At 40.6% G+C, this 13,427-nt stretch overlaps 1 long non-coding RNA gene across 1 annotated transcript in view; it reads left to right on the top strand.

Moving 5' to 3' along the window:
* The first annotated feature begins 540 nt into the window (after window positions 1–540).
* The window catches only part of LOC140740696 (uncharacterized), a 53,607-nt gene continuing 40,720 nt past the window's right edge, over window positions 541–13,427 (top strand). Inside the window, exon 1 of the long non-coding RNA XR_012101908.1 lies at window positions 541–967. This is a non-coding gene — a long non-coding RNA (uncharacterized lncRNA). The remainder of the gene's footprint in view (window positions 968–13,427) is intronic.

Here is a 13,427-nt window from a genome sequence, read left to right as displayed (position 1 = left end):
ATCTTCTATCTTTGGAAGGGTTTCTGAAGCCACTGTCTTCAAACTGAAATGGATAGGCAATGTTATTCTTAATGTGGCACTTGTTCACAATTCTCCAGATATGGTTTGAGCACAATCGCAGTCTGACCCCTATTAATCAAATATTGTAAAGACAGTAATTTGGAAAATCTTCAGCTTGGGTGGTTGATGGTGGGTTGAGTTGTTCTCTGACCTTGGCAATCTATTTGCAAACATTTTGTCAGCATACGAGGGGATGCTATCAGTGCATCATTCCTTTGTGTTGTGTGCTCCGAATGCTTAGCCTTCATGTACTGATGGGTTGTCACTATGCAAACTCAGTTGTGATGAATGGAGGAGGTCTCGTCGCTTGATTGGTTGTTTGGTGAATTCTGTACGTTGCTGTCTGGAATATTACCCAACTTGGCTTATAATGAGGACCAAGGTCCACATGTCTGTTTACAGAACAAACCAAGCTATTGAGCAAGACTAATGTGCTCCACAAAATCCAATGAGGGGGATAGCAGTAAATGCTATGTCGGCCAAACTGGGAGAGAACTATCTGCAAGGATCCATGAACATCAACTGGCTGTGAAGCGGCATGACCAACTCTCCCTAGTGTCTATCCACGAGGATCGAGAGGGGCACAAATTTGACCGAGCATTCAGTGAAATTCATGGCTCAAGAGAACAAGCAGTGTACAAGAGAATTCCTAGAGGCATAGTTTTCCGCAAGCAATCCTGTAAACAGACGTACACCTTGATCCTGTTGAGAAGCCAAACCTATTGAGTTTCACAATTGAGTTTGCGTAATGATGACCAATCTGCTGACTGATAAATATATAAAGGCTAAGTATTCAAGGACACACCACAAATGAACAGCACACTGATGATGTCTCCTCGTATGATGACGAAATATTTGCAAATGGATTGCCAAGATCGGAGAACAGCTCAACCCAATCATTGCAAAGGTAAGTAACTACTATGCAGTGGGGAGACAATGATCCTAGTGAAAAATTGGTTGTGTAATGATCTTTTCAGGCCCATGCAAGGAGCCAGAGAGCATTGGGCTCTGAGGATTTTGGAATATCTGAACTGGTTAACTGTTGTTTAACGGGAGCCAATAATTGTTAGAGTTCCTTGTGTTTCTTTCTTAGTGACTTGCTATTTAATAATGCTGTCCCATGGTGCTTTTTGTTTAACTTGTTAAGGTTATTTTGATAGGCTCATGGATTCTGTGTTACTTAAGTGGACACCTGATTAATGCTAATTGCAGTATCCTAGTTCTGAGAATGTTACATCTTCCAATGTTGCTCAGTCGAGAGACCGAAATTCTGTTGGAGTTCCTATGAATAAATTTTGGTCGCTGTCTCTACATCACAGTCTCTTTCCTGTGCGCTTGGGTTCCAGCATTACCAATACACGTTGTGACAGTAAAGGCTGATATATACTTGTGCATCGCATCGACGGCGTAGATAACGCACACCCTACGCCACAGGGTGATGTGCACCTCTCCAGAAAAGTTACTCATGCATCGCAGTGACGCAGACCACAACAACTGTGATTGGTCCGCTTGGTAGCATCGCATTTCCTCCTACCTATTTCCGGTTGCTTTTTCTCCGCCATGTCTGTAAGCCGTGTGTACACCGATGCGAAATAGACAAACCAAATCGTCACATCTACCTGCCGACATGCAAAGATGTTTGAAATGCAGTTCCTCGTCCATGTCTCTCACGAAGAAACTCAACACAGTGGCATAGAAACCCCACCGCCAACTAGCATTTTGGCGCAGACCAATGCATGCCTGCTACAGTGTAGAGTGACACAGAAGTGAAAATCAGGGTTACGGCGCAGGCTGCGACGTAGCCCATACGCACAAGTATAAATCAGCCTTTAGCCATTATACTTGGTATTTTCTCCATTGAAATAGGTGTACAGGGGACTATAAACAAATGTAGCCTAATCTCTGCATTACAAAGAGCAAGTCAATTGAGAAAAAAAACAGAAGGAACTCTAAACAATTAAAGACTCTCATTAAGCAACAATTAACCAATTCAGGTGCTCTAAAAACTTTGGGGCCTAATGCTCTCCTGCTCCTCGCACAGGCCTGAAGAACTCTTTACAGTACTGCCTTCCCTATGGCTAGCTCCTGAAGGCCCAGGGAGACATGAGGAACCTTCAGACAGGGAGAACATTGAGATAATTCTTGAAAAGACAGAATAAACCTTGGATGGCCATGGGAGATCTGGAACACCTTGACTTTGATCTATTAATGTAGAAAGAAGAAATAATGCATAAGCTTGATCTGGTTAAGACCAGACTCCATTAATAAAATGGGATCTCTTAACTGTAACAATGGACATTGTGGGCACATTACATTGGCACTGGAATGTGTGGCGATACTTGTGGACTGCCTACAGCACTTCCTTAGGTTGTGTTGGTTTTTAACAGAAACAATGCAATTCACTGTATTGTACATGTGACAAATAAATTAATCTGAATCTAAATTATGTTATTGATAATCAGTAAAGCAAGAATCATAGCCCTCGTTATATGAGCTCCATTCTGAAATTCCTTGAATAGAGTGAGGACAAAATATCCACAAAAAGAGTGCATGTGATCTCCTGATTCGAGAGCATTTTTTAAAATACCAATTTTAATAATTGTTGTTGTCAACAATATTATCAACAATGCTTGAAATGAAGGAAGCAAGCATGTTCTAACCCTGGATTTTAAGAGTCCTGAGATCAAGTCGGGACATGATGAGGTCATTATGGTAAATCTAAATAAACACTGCGAGAAAAGAAATGAGATTTTAACAGAATGTGTAGAACATCACATTCACTCAATTGGAGGGCTTAGCACAATGCTCCCTGACAAATTTGTTTTCATCTGATAATGATTGTTCTATCACGTGCACAAGCTTTGCAGACCGCCTGCCTATTGACATGAAACTTTCAGAATGTAAAATATTCTGTTGAACAGAATATACCACCTCTCTTTCTCTCATTAATTTAATTGTTGTAACCTTACTGTGATAGAACTACCCGAAGAATACAACATCAATGCACCGCTCATACTTTCTATTAATTAGAGAATCTCCCATGGTACTGATCATAGTAAATCACAGGACACAATGTTATATCACTGAATGCAGAATGCATCATTATATAATAAATGAAGTTTTATGCCTTGCTAGTCAGACCTTTGACTGTAGATGGAATCCTGGTTATCAAGATGGAGCTTGTTAACTATAACGTAACTGGACCAAAATCAGTTACACATGGCTGTGCAACACAGGATTCTGTGCTTTCTGGTTGCTGGCAGGACTTTCACTGATACAAATAACCACTGCTGGAAGATTATGCACTCAGTGATAGGGACACTGATTCTGCCCAAAATTTGGCTGCTTTTCCGGTGGAAGGACGAATGCACAAGTGAATGTGCAGGATGGCACACCCCAAAGCCCTGGATCATGTACTGGAGCTGCCACAATGACTCTAAAGGGAAAGATCACCACGTAAAACCCTTCTACCATTGCACATTGAGAGGCTGGAACCTGTTATATTTATCCTTCCTGAATCTATGTGGAAGGAAAACTGATGTTGTTCCAATGTAGTGTAAAGCTTATATTCAAGCAGAGAGATAAATCAGGTACTATGAATGGAGACATATGAATGTATTACTATCTACAATTTTTATTAATAAAGTATATTTTTATGAATAAAGACCAATTAATTATTCCTAAAGAGCAACTAATTTAAATAAACCTGTTCTAAGTGCCACTGGGTGTGCAGAGATCCATATCCTGTGATATCCTGGGTAATGTCAGGTGCTTTCTTTCAGTGCCTGTGAAAATAAATAACAAGTGCATTACCTTGATAAAAAGGACAAGGGCTTAAATTCCGTCAACTATGTGACAGGATAGGAATAAAGCATTTGGAATATAATACCATTTACACAGAACTCTATTTGTCCACTATACTTTGTTGTAGAAGGGCCAAATGCAAAGCTCCAACTGACTCCTAACTAGCAGATCAATTTCATTTACAATGAGGACATGAGAGAAAGTGTGCTTCCTTTAAGAATATTAGCCAGACATAATGCTGGCTGGCCAGCAGTGTCATGGCTGAAGTAATGTTATCTTTCTGGCTTGGGCCACCCACACTCTTATAGATCTAGATACAGAGAGCTTACCAAACAGGCCCAGTTTCATGGCCTAACTATTGGCAGTGTCTCCAGCAGCACTGAATGGAGCCTTGCCTCCAAATCTAAATTCCCACACCCTCGTCTTCTAGCTTTGTGTGGGATCTTTACAAGACATTTAAAATATATTAGCAATGAAGTTAATAATTGAAAATATTAGCTAAACGGACAATAAAGCAAACTGAAGTAAATTAAGTAATAGGAGGACTCCTGCACTACCCCCACCCCACTCACTCTGCCTCAGGGCCCTTCAAGCCCCGGTAAAATCACTGGGGCCATGCATCCAGAGGAAGGACCAACCTGGCACAGGATCTGAGACATAACTCCCCAACAAAGATTAAATTCCACCTCTAGACTCCATGTGTCAGGATGAATGGGCAGATTCAACATCACAAATGTGTAATTAAATCTGAGAATTATCCACTACTCTACAAAGTGGGCGGCCCTTCAGCCTCTCAGCACCCAGCACCCATGGAAACCCATGTATACTGGAGCCAATGAACACACCTCACACAAACAGTATTTTAGGTCAGTATTGAACCGGGGTCACTGGAGCCGTAAAGCAGCTCTGACCTACTGTGCCAGCAACATTCAGACCAATGAGGTGTATTGTTCATACCTAACCTACAAGAACCTTTATATCGGTTCCTTTTTTTAAAAACAAGAATATGAATGTGCATCCTTGGAGTAATAGCAGAATGTTTACTTATTGATCTCAGTTTTTGAATGCTCTGAGGGACATCAGTGAAGCTGGACACAAATCAGTTCTGCCTGCTTCTCTTCCTTCATCTTCTTTTGCTGGGAGTGAGTAAGTCCCTGGATGATATGCTGCCTGTAGTTAGCCTTTATTGCTAGGGGATTTGAATCTTGCTTCAATTATACAAGGGCTTCTGGAGACCATAACTGGAAAAGTGTGTACCAGTCTGGTTTTCCTGCCTTAGGGAGAAAACACATGAAAGACGGGATGCAATTTAGGTTGATCCTTCAGACGCAGGTTGTTCACATGTGAAGAGATTAAGCAAATTGGGCCTATACCCTCTTCAGTTTAGAGAAATGAGAGGTGATCTGACTGAAGAGTACAAAATTCTTATGAGAATGCCTAGAACAGACTTAGTAATGTTATCTATGGCTTGAGGGTCCAGAACAAGGGGTGCACAGTCTCAGAATAAGGGCCCAACATTAAGGACAGGACTGAGTAGAAGTGGCTTCAGCCAGAGAGTTGAAAACCTTGGGAATTCTCTTCCAGGGCTTGTGGAGGTTCAGCTGCTGAGCGTATTCAGCATAGAGACTGCTGGACTTTTAGCTATCAAGGAAAGCATGGCATATGTGGTTAGTGCAGCAAGTGGCCCCAAGGGGCCATCATATGGAGAGCAGGTACAGTTGGGAGGGGCCAACTGCTTCTATTTCTTATATTCTCATGTTCTGATAGACTGGTGATTTGTATGGAGTTATGCAGTTCTGTGTGCAGGTAATTTAAAATAGTAAAAGAAATTACTGAAATGTGTGAAGTTGTACTGTTTCATTTTGATTCATTTCATTGATGCAAATGTATGTACCACATAATTACTAGTGCTATTTTAGCAGTAACTTAATCAGAGTGAAAAGCAATAAATTATCTAACAATCAAGTAATCTATATCTTTCTCAAATCCCTCCCCCACTGCACCTCAATGATGCAACAGTTTAATACCATCCTTCTACATTACTGAAATGAATCAAAATGAAACAGTACAATTTCACACATTTCTGTAATTTCTTTTACTACTTCAAATTACCAGCACATGCCGGACCATATAGCTCCATACAGATCATGCAAATAATGCTGTAATTAACTCACACTATGAGTGTCAGCATCGGCTCAGTGATCCCAGCCACTCTTGTTTCTAATTCAGGAGGTTAAGTGGTTTAAGCCCCACTCCAGAGATCTCAGCACATAATCCATACATATACTCATTGTGGTATTGAAAGAAAGAGTTGTATCCAAAGAGAAAATTTCAGGGTCTCCAGATGTTGTGTAATATTCTACAGCCAGTGAAATAGTTTTGAAATATGGCTACTGTTGTAATGCAGGAAATGCAGTGACCAATTTGCATACAGAATGCGCCCACAAACAACAGCTTGCAAATGACTGGAGGAAGTTTTGTATGATTAAATGTACCACTATTAATGTCAAAAGTGTCTGTGCAAGTTGGTAGGCAGGTTAAGAAGGCATATGGTGTATTGGTCTTCATTAGTCAGAGAATAGAGCTCAAGAGCTACAAGGTAATGTTGCAACTCTATAAAACTGGTTAGAACACACTTGGGAGTATTATGTTCAGTTCTGGGCTCCTCATTATAGGAAGGATGTGAAGCTTTAGGGAGGGTGCTGAGGATATTTACCAGGAATGTTGCCTGCATTAGAGTTCAAATTTTAAAGTTCAAAGTATATTTATTATCAAAGTGAAGCTCCTTTTTATTAGGGGTCTCTGGAAATGCAGCTCTTAACCAGGGCTTTACAAAAGTATGTATACTTTATACAACCTTAAGATTTGTTTCCTTACAGGCAGCCACAAAACAAAGAACCCATTAAAAAAACCATCAAACACCCAGTGTGCAGAGGGGGAAAAAAACTAGTCATGCAAACAATAAAAGTAAGCAAATAGCATGTCTTCTGAAGAAAGGTTGAGTGAGCTATCTCTTTCCTCTTTGGAGCACAGAAGTATGAGAGGTGTCTTGAGGAAGGTGTATAAGATGATAAGAGACATTGACAGAGTGGACAGTCAGCACCTTTTTCCCAGAGTGGAAATGGCTAATATGAGAGGTTATAATTTTAAAGTGATTGGTAGAAAATATAGGGCAGGGGGCGGGGGAATTGCAGAGGTAGGTTTTACACACAGAGAGTGTCGGGTGCTTGGAACGTGCTACTAGGGGTTGATGGTAAAGGTAGATACATCAGATATTTAAGAGACTTTTTGAAAGGCATGTGGATAAAATAAAAATGGAGAACTATGTGGGAAGCATTAAATTGATCTTGAAGTAGGTCCAAAGGTCGGCACAACAACATGGGTCGAGGAGCCTGTACAGGTCTGTACTGTTTTATATCCTTTGTTCAACTTTTAAGGAACTTTGGGGTTACTTTTGCAGACATAAAACAAGGAACAGCCTGTTGAGAAGTATGAGGAGGACCTCTGCCTTTATAAGATTTAAGAATGAAATAATTCTTTTGCTGAAACTGATGATAAAGGCATAGATTGATTTTCAAGTTCTGATTCAAATAAGAAGTTCCAAAGTTGTGTTATTCCCATTCATGTAATTTTTATCATATATACAGACGCTAAAATGTGGATTTCATTTCTTGTTGCTTTGATAGTCCAACATATGTCAATCATTTTGAATGTACCAAGAAGCTGAATTACAAGTTGTACATAATGATGTGTTACAATATATATTTTGTTGTCACATTACAGATCGGATAAGCTAAACTACACCACAAATCAACAACTGCACCTAATCAGGTTCTAAATATCCCAACACAGGCAAACCATCAATGGAATCTTTGGCCATCCTTTTGTGAAAAACAATTGAACATGAGATGTGTGTGGAAATTTTTTTTTAGCAATCAACTCAACAAAGCTGTTAGACACTGAAAGAAATTCTATTTCAAGCTCTCTTGAGAGAAGGGATTACCAAGCAGACAGATGATATTGGGTGGAGAAGCAATACCTTATATTCCATGTGGGTACCCTTCAACCTGATGGCATGAATTTCGATTTCTCCCTCCACTATTTCCCACTCGGACCTTTCACTTCTTCTCACCTGCCTATTATTTCTCCCTGGGTCCCCTTCTCTTTCCCTTTCTTCTATTGCCCACTCTCCTCTCCTATCAGATTCTTTCGTCTCTAGCCCTTGATGTTTCCTACTCAGCTGGCTTCACCCATCACCTTCCATCTAGATTCTTTCCCCTCCCCCACCTTTTAATTCAGGCACCTTGCCCCTTCCTTCTCAGTCCTAATGAAGGGTCTCGGCCCGAAATGTCGACTGTTTACTCTTTTCCATAGATGCTGACTGACCTGCTGAGCTCCTTTAGCATTTTGTGTGTCTTGCAGAGGAAAGGATGTTCTCAAAGCCTCCTTCAAAAAATACAACATACCCTCCCACCTCACTATCCACTCCTGACTCCCATAAATCCCTGGCTCATTATTGTCCATGCTGGAGAGGGAGCATTCAAGCTGACTCTGGGAACCTCAAATCCATTCGCTGGTTGCTCAAAGAGGCCCTACATAAGGTCCATACCACCTCACAAACTATTTTACACAACTTTTATACATCTCTAACACCAAAACTTGTATTTTACAAGCATGTTAAAAGGAAGGCAAAAGAGACTACGGATGCTGGAATCTAGAAGGAGGACAGAAAGCAGGTCAAACAGCATCTGTACAGACCAAAAGTCTACGTCAGAGTTTTTGTTCAACACCCTGTACTGGGACGGAGAAGGATCAGGAAAGCTTGCCAAGGTATCGCAGCAGATAACTGGCAGGAATAGAGGCCAGATTCTGATTGGTCAAACCTGATGGGGAGGGGATAATGATGGTGAAGATGAGAAGTGATGCTACTATTTTGAAATTTCACCCCAATCCCCAGTAATTTCAGAAATCTTCAGCATATTATTCATCTATATATTATTTTAGTTTAATTCCAATTGATCTAGTCAAGAAGGAAACATTCTATTCTATGGGCCATTTGTTAATTTATATCCATCTCCCTGATTTTCCATCTAACACAGTGATGAAACATGACAAATGCATTAGTAATTTGCCAAGAGAGTGAACTCACTCAATCTCAAATTCTGGAATATATCTCACACTGGGGATTTTGTATGGCAGGATACACCAAGTAACAACCACCCACTGCACAATCACTCACTTTATTGCCTGGATGCCAAATTTGCAAATATTTTCAAATTACAAGTTGCAACATGATGTGACTAGAAATGCAAATCAATTGCCAGTCACGTAAAACATTTTTCAACCAGCCCACCAACCTTCACTAATAGCTGATTTCCTTAAAGCTAATTTTGCAGTAAAATTTCTACAGTAAGTTTCAAAAGTGTAGGAATAAGACTCCATGCTTGTAAAATACAAGTTTTGGTGTTAGAGATGTATAAATAACTACAGTTGTAAATATATTGTGTGCAAGTCTGGCTCATTTTAAATCAAATCACCTTGGAAAACTGGAAGTTAATCATTATCACTAAGTAACCAGGCAAGTATGCAAAGAAACGATAGTCAAACACCTTAGTGATATGTATAAACATGAGTATTAAATTAGGAACGTAATGGTTCATGTCTTTCCTTCTTGATAACAAATCATTTCAGAATATATACAAAAAGCACACACAGGCATAAATTACATAGTTCTACCACATTGTTATTACTTAACTTCCAATGTGCTTGTCATTCTGTCTGCGGCTTGCTTTGGAATCTTTATCTAATTGGCCTAAGCAGGTTAACGTTAAGTAAAACACTTTGGGAATAAATCTAATCAACAATTCAGGCTCTGCATCTCTTAATTGGAAGGGTGGTGGATAATTCCAGGAAAAGGACCAGTAAATAACATCAATCCTGGGAGCCAAATACAAATGGCACGATTGTGTAGCTGAACTGAGACACTGCAGGACTTCTGCCCACCATGAGGCCGTTGTTCTGATGTCACCGTAAATTGCCGGGTCATTTCATTTTAAATACGCTGACGTGGGAAAACTCTGCAAGTACAGTCTGCAAAACCTCAGAAATATGGAGCTAGTGGCCGGGTGGGGTGGGAGTGTGAATCAAACTCACAGGCAGAGGAAGAATTTAGATTGCGGTTGGGCACTACAACAACAGCACTTCTTAAATGCTTGATTGTCGAATGAATGGAAGGAAGAGCATTCAAAGGTGGCTGGAGCGGAAATGGTGAATGTTACGGCAGTGGGATTGTTAAGTCTGCTGCCACTCAAAGAAAGTATGTCAGTGATGAAATGGCAGTGCAGAAAACACACACTTTCGGGATAGCAGCCTTGTACTTCAGGATTATGAATACCTAGAACACATTGCCAGGGGTATTGGTAGATGCTGATACAATAGGGACATCTTGGATAGGTAGGTGGATGTAAGAAAAATGGAGGGTTATGGATAATGTCAGGGGGAATGGTTAGATTGATTGTGGAGTAGGTTTATAGAGCTTGGCACAACATCACGGGCCAAAGGGTGCACACTGTGCTGTACTGTTTTATGTTCCATGTTGAATTATAGAATAGCACACCAATGATGTGAGTTAGGAGAGAGTCAGCACATACATGGCACCGTGAACACATCACTAAAACCTGGGACTTCACTGCAGTGTAGGAATAAGCTAGGCAACGTCAGATAGCACACAGCACTTGATGTTTTCTCCCCTGACACTTCCTTGCAGTTTTCCTGATGCACTGCACTCTTCATTTATTGGTTTGGTGGTACTAAATGAGTCAGCAGGAGATGGTGGTACCTTGACAAGGGCAATATGGAGGTTTTGCAGAAATCCTGCATTCTGCATCCTTCGTTCTTGTGGATCATGCTCAAGAAAGGGCAGTGAACGTCCACTTAAAAAGCCAGATCTTGATTTTATATGTTCATTTTCTTTGGTATTCCTGCAGAAAACAACTTGCTTCCACCCCAGATCTGTGGGGTATAACATGTTCAAAGATGTTACTGAGGGACCTGCAAACTGTGCTACAGCTGGGATTGGGGCACTTGATGGGAGAGCTCAGTAGGTAGTTTGAGAGGTGATGCATTCGGTCTGCCATAAAGACTGGGCTTCCATTTACTCCTAATGAATGGACACAATGTTCTCACACTGCCATTCCAAATGCTCCTTTATCATTTTGAATACTGACATGCCATAAATTAGGGGATGTCACACTTTGTCCAAGAAAGCTTTGAGAACATCCTTGAACATCCATCTTCCCCACCCTCGGCTAATCCTTTGCTATGATGGAGCTGACTAGACTATCTGTTTCAGGAGCCACCTGCCCTGTGAAGCCAACAGAATGTAATTTGGGCTTCAGCTGAGATATGGTTGTCCTGCCAGGATTTTGCAAAGACATTAGCGCTATTGCTGTCTCTCCTGTGGAATAAGATGTCTGTTGTCCTGTCTCGGAAACAAAAGGGAAGGCGGGGATCGCTGTCTTCCTGTAGACCATCAACTTTGTGCTGAACTTGAGATCTTGATCTTGTGAGTATCTTCAGACAGAAAAGAAGGTGCACACTCAACATTTTTGGAACAACTTCTTGCCCTCTTGCCATCAGATTTCTGAGCTGTCCATGGACCCATGAACTCAACCTCAGTATTTTGCTCTCACTTTGCACTTTTTTTTACATATTCTTATTGAAACATATTGTAATTTGTTGGGTATTGTACTGAACTACTGCTGCAAAACAACTAATTTTATGACATACATCAGTGTTACTAAACCTGTCTCTGATTCTATATTATTACACTAGAGATGATGGTGAATTTCATCATCATTGTTTGCCTTCAGTGATGGAAAGGGTCTCCTCCTCAACTCTCACTATCACAGGATGATGCATTTGGGAACAGATTGGTCTTTGTTCATTGTAAGGCCCATTCTCTCGCAAGCTTCAGCGAAGACATTAATAATGACTTGAAGTTTGGCCTCTGAATGTGCATACTGGTGGACTTTATTCATTGACTGCATTAGACTAAATATGCTGGAAGGCTCATTGGCCTCATCATCCTGGCAGGATACAGGACCCCATTGACATAAATGAAATGAGATATTGAGAATGGAGATAATGTTCCACCTTAGTTTTCATGCTCACTTACCAGCATACCTGGCTGTTTGGGTATGTGGAGATTTGTTTAATGTTAGAATTTTGCCACAGATACATTGCTGTTGGTCACTTGTTTTATATGTGTGTTGTATACTTTCTATAAAATGCGATTTGCATGGTGTCTGATCTGACAGTGCCATGGTGGGGCCAGAAATCTAGGAGTAAATAATAACAAAAATATTGAAAGAGGAGTAAACTTGCCCTGTGTTTATCCAAATAGTGTAATTCGGTGTTAAGTTTATCCTTTAAAGATTCAGTGACTTAACACTAAAATGTAACGATCTTCATTTTCATTCCACAAACTCCCTAAGTCTGCAAAAGGAAAGATGTGGGGGTCATTGAGTTTGGGACCATTAATTCCAATATTAAGCAAACCTTCACACAACCTGCTACATGCCTGCAAGCAGTAATAACCCGACTCCTTGAAACAAACATGAGACCAGCTGCAGACACAGGACTGGGCGGGGAGAGCCAAGTAGTAGAGTATTGCAAGACCTTCCACAGAGAAACATACAGATTCCACCTTTAGCTGACATCTGCACATTGGCTATCCCTCTGAACAGGTTTTGATATTTAATTGTAAAAGAGCAATACCAGGGCTGTCACTTCATGTCGAGCCTAAAAGTGGACAGGGCAGATGGTGGCACCAGGGTGGAGCCTAAGGAGCTGATACGAATCTGTGGGCTGATTTTCAATCATGTACACAGAATCACTGTCAAACTGCCAACCAAGTGTAATTGCCATGACATTAGTAACATGAAACAAAATTGTCCATTTAAATACGGCTGCTATCAGGTGGTTAAAAATGAAAATATATGTAGGAAGATACTGGTTACTGGAGTTTAACAGTCACGACTGACTGATCCTAGGGAGGGAGTTGGGGAATATTCAACATGCTCGATTTCTTCAAGCTAATGAGCCTCAGTCAATCCCCTGCCCTCAACGTGGAACCTATTCTTCCAGAACTGCAGTAGCTTCATGACTGAAGCAAGATTTGACATGTTGACTTCATATTATTGTATGACTCTTTCAGGCTCTGTAAACACAAATCATGTGTAGAAATTTACTCTTCAATAGGTTCTCACTGTGGGAAAGTAGTTTAAATGGATGAAATAATGACTTAAAGTGGAATTTTAAGACAATAGTAAAACAACCAGTCATTATTTGACCATGATGTCTAAATCCAGGTGTATGCCTAATGACAATAATTTCTATCATTCTAACCAATGGGATGAAGAGGTGAAGTTAATCACCTGATTATTTTTGAGAAGAGGCAACAGATGAACTGGACAGCACCTCTAAATTGGAGACAATATCCCAGGTAGTGCTGGATCTTTTACTTTGGTGCTGTTCATGTTCCAAATTCCAGTAAGTTTCCA

The sequence above is a fragment of the Hemitrygon akajei genome, chromosome 17 (genome assembly GCF_048418815.1).
Source record: "Hemitrygon akajei chromosome 17, sHemAka1.3, whole genome shotgun sequence".
Classification (NCBI taxonomy): Eukaryota; Metazoa; Chordata; class Chondrichthyes; order Myliobatiformes; family Dasyatidae; genus Hemitrygon; species Hemitrygon akajei.
Note: the sequence above shows the minus strand (reverse complement) of the source record. Positions and strands in the feature narration are given on the sequence as shown.